The following is a 3880-nucleotide window of genomic DNA, read 5'->3' as shown; positions in this document are numbered from 1 at the left end:
CTTCCTTGTTTAGCTGACATGTATTACTATATGAGATTGATAAAAGTAGATATCGTAATGCGGATGTAGTGAAATATTATATATGTGTATGTGTGTGGATATATATGTGTGTATGTATATGTTTTTCAAATAAATGTGTATGTGTTTAGTGTACTATGCTTAATATAATATTTGTATCTATATATGTGCGTTAAATTTATATGTATGTATGTGTATACATGTGGATATATATATATGAGTATATTTAGGGATTTATATATATGGGATTATATATATATATATATATATATATATATATAGATTTATGCGTGTGCTTATTTTTATAATATATATATATTTTTGTGTGTGACGAGTAAATGTATATCTTTTCACGAATATGGTATATTTTGATTTTAACTTATTGTAATATGGTTTGTTGTTTGGTTGTGATAAATGGCGAAGAATTTTGTATCGATTTTACGATTTAGTTTCTTTGTGCACTTTGTTTCACTGTTAGCGTAAACACTTAAATGCATTTACAAATGTCACTTTCACGTCTTTTGCGTATAGATGTTTGTGTCACAATTAATGTTACTATATATTTTTATATTTGATTTGCGTTTTTTGCATACAAAATTGATATTTTCACAACGATCTTGCTTCACTGGAGGACAAATCTTGAATGATCTAAAGAATTTTAATATTGCCTTACCATAGCTGTGGTCTGTGGCAGCGACGTAGACGACGCTGGCTTAGGCGCCATAGATGTCGCGCCAAAATTTTTTATTATATATATTTTTTTTTTTTAATTTTTTCCGTTACAAACCCTGTGGTAGTAGTTGTGTAATACCCGTGATCGGACGACATTTACCGTTTCTCGGCTTAGCTGTATTTAGCTGTTAGTCGTGAGTCGGCGGTGGCGACTCGCAACGCCAGCCAGGCGACGTCGTCGACGCTAGGTAGGCGCCGGAGTCGTCGCGCAGAACTGCCGAATTGATATACATGCTTATATGTGTATGTATGTATTATATGTGTGTTTGTATATATGTATTTTTTTGTACGTTTTGTATGTATGTTCACATCAGCTACTGTAATGTAAGCGAACTATTCGACCGATATGAATTCGGCACCTCACACTGCCATATAGAGGATAGCGTGTGAACAAATAGAACACGGCTAACGAATACACTTGCTGATTGAACATTTCGTTGCGGATGGGCATAGGCGCCTGTTTCATCCGTGAGCCTAGGTGGCCCTTTGTTGATCGTTGCGAGTGGGCATAGGCGCCTGTTTCACTCGGGAACCTAGTTGGTTCTTATGCGATGCACTTAACTTGTATACATTTTGCTAATAATATTATTCCAATCTGCATTGCGTGGGGTCTTCGTCCTCGGCTCTTCTTCTAGTCCAATGACGAGTCCGACTGCGCCAGTTACCAGTCGTGGGTTAGGGTAACTATGTTTCCTAGTAGTATTGGTTATGGAATGTTTAAACTGTTCTAATTAAACACGTCTTCGTTGGTTGAAGTGAACAAAACGAATGTTTTTTAATAGTGATAATTGTGCTGCTCACAGGCAGCTCTTATATATATATGTGTGTGTTTTGCTACATAGTTCCGCAAGTAGATCGCTCTGTCTCTGTCTCGCATACTTCTGTAAGTTGTGTGTGTTGGTGCTGCTCATAGTCCCGGTTGATGGCATAGGCGTAGTACGGGAAGTCTGCAGGGGAACACTGAAAGTGGTAACTCTCTGTCCCTGTCTCGCATACTTCTGTAAGTTGTGTGTGTTGGTGCTGCTCAGAGTCCCGGTTGATGGCATAGGCGTAGTACGGGAAGTCTGCAGGGAAACACTGAAAGTGGTAACTAGCGCACAAATAGATGTACTTATCGGAGCCGACATCCTGCCTTCGGTGCTTCTGAGTGGAGCAAAAACCAACATCTGTGGCTCTCTCTTGGGGCAAGAGACCATTTTCGGCTGGGTACTAACTGGGCCAGTCTCAGCCTCAGCCCAAAGCAGAATTTCCTCTTTTTCGACACAGATCTCCCACGCGTACGATAATTCACTGGACAAACTCCTCACAAAATTTTGGGAGGTGGAGGATATACCAACAAAGTTGGTAAAAGAATCCGATTCCATGTGCGAGAAGAATTTCCTTCAAACGACCACGAGAAACGAGTGCGGCAAATATGTCGTTACTCTGCCTTTTCGCGACCCAGAACATATCGGTTCCGGGCTAGGGCATTCTAGGTCTTTCGCGTTGGCTCAGTTCTTAAGAAATGAGCAGCGTCTAAAAAGAGATGAGGCCGTGAAAGCGAGATACGATTCGGTGATCCAGGAATATCTCGACTTAAAGCACATGCGACAAGTTCTTCCTACGCATGATTGCAACGCCTATTATATGCCACATCACGCCGTCTTAAAACCGGAGAGCGTAACTACTAAACTCCGTGTAGTATTCAATGCCTCCAGCCCAACATCGAATGGTACCAGTTTAAATGATATCCTTCATGCTGGCCCTGTCTTACAGTCCGACTTGACCATTCAAATTCTGAAGTGGCGCTATTTCCGATACGTGTTCAACGCCGATATCGAGAAAATGTATCGGCAGATCTGGGTAGATCCGAGACACACTCCATTCCAGCGAATACTTTTCCGTAACAATAGAGGGGAAATCAGAGATTTCGAACTGAAAACAGTAACCTTTGGAGTCAATTGCGCGCCTTTCCTGGCGATCCGAGTACTGCAGCAGCTAGCAGCTGACGTAGAACTCAGCCATCCAAAAGCTAGCAATGTCATTCGAAATTTCATGTATGTGGATGATGTTTTAGCCGGAGCGGACTCCACGGAAGAAGCTCAGCTCATGGTGCAAGAGCTCCGAGACGCTCTGAATTCTGCCGGATTTCCATTGAGGAAATGGACCTCCAACCAAAAGGAAGTTTTAGCGGCCATTCAGAGCAACCATCTTTTAAATACTGATTTTCTCGAGATCGATGCAGAAAGTACTGCCAAAACCCTCGGTATTCGCTGGAAAGCAACCTCCGACGAATTCTTCTTCGTCCCGCCAGAGTTGGCTATCGAAACGTCCTTTACAAAACGCCAAGTCCTGTCCCAAATTGCCAAATTGTTCGACCCTGCCGGCTGGTTAGCGCCGTTTATCGTTCGAGCCAAAATTTTCATGCAGGAGATTTGGCTGCAGGAACTTGGGTGGGACGAAAACATTCCAAATGAGCTTTGTCAGCGATGGCTGAATTTTCTTCAAAGTTATTCAGTGTTAGAGCAGATACGCATTCCACGCTGGCTATCGTTTCGTCCAGATTTCAAGGTCGAGCATCATGGCTTTTGCGATGCGTCGCAAAAGGCTTACGGGGCGGCCATATATGTCCGCGTAGAAGTGGGCAGCACCATTATGGTGCAACTCCTGACCGCGAAAACCCGGGTAGCACCAGTCAAAACGGTTTCGCTCCCAAGATTGGAGCTGTGCGGAGCGTTATTGCTTTCCGAAATGGCTGCAGCCATCATTCCGCAGATGCCTACGACTAACTCCGAACTTTACTGTTGGACGGACTCCACGATAGTGCTTGCATGGTTAAGCAAGCCAGCATGCCAGTGGACCACATTTGTAGCCAATAGGGTGACGAAGATCGCCCAGGCCACAAAAACAGAGAATTGGTCTCATGTTCAATCTGAGCATAATCCAGCAGACCTGGCAAGTAGAGGAGTTTCCCTCCAAGATCTAGCCGATAGCCAGTTATGGTGGCACGGACCGACTTGGTTGCAAAATCCACGCAACCAATGGCCAACTCAGGTCAACGCTCCGGTGACCGACCTGGAGAAGCGTGCTCTAAAAGTCCATCTCGCGAAAGCTCCTTCTGAAGAGTTGTTGGCACGTTTCTCCAAGCTAG

The 3880-nt window shown here is 43.5% G+C and overlaps 1 long non-coding RNA gene across 1 annotated transcript; it reads right to left on the bottom strand.

The window, feature by feature from the left end:
- Nucleotides 1–1099: 1099 nt before the first annotated feature.
- On the bottom strand, nucleotides 1100–1786 carry LOC117149964. The gene is made up of 2 exons (XR_004460629.1): nucleotides 1747–1786; nucleotides 1100–1443 (listed from the first exon to the last, which is right to left on the bottom strand). It is a non-coding gene; the product is annotated as an uncharacterized LOC117149964 (long non-coding RNA).
- Between the last annotated feature and the right edge of the window lie 2094 nt (nucleotides 1787–3880).

Source organism: Drosophila mauritiana, unplaced genomic scaffold (genome assembly GCF_004382145.1).
Source record: "Drosophila mauritiana strain mau12 unplaced genomic scaffold, ASM438214v1 Y_06, whole genome shotgun sequence".
Taxonomy (NCBI): domain Eukaryota; kingdom Metazoa; phylum Arthropoda; class Insecta; order Diptera; family Drosophilidae; genus Drosophila; species Drosophila mauritiana.
Note: the sequence above shows the minus strand (reverse complement) of the source record. Positions and strands in the feature narration are given on the sequence as shown.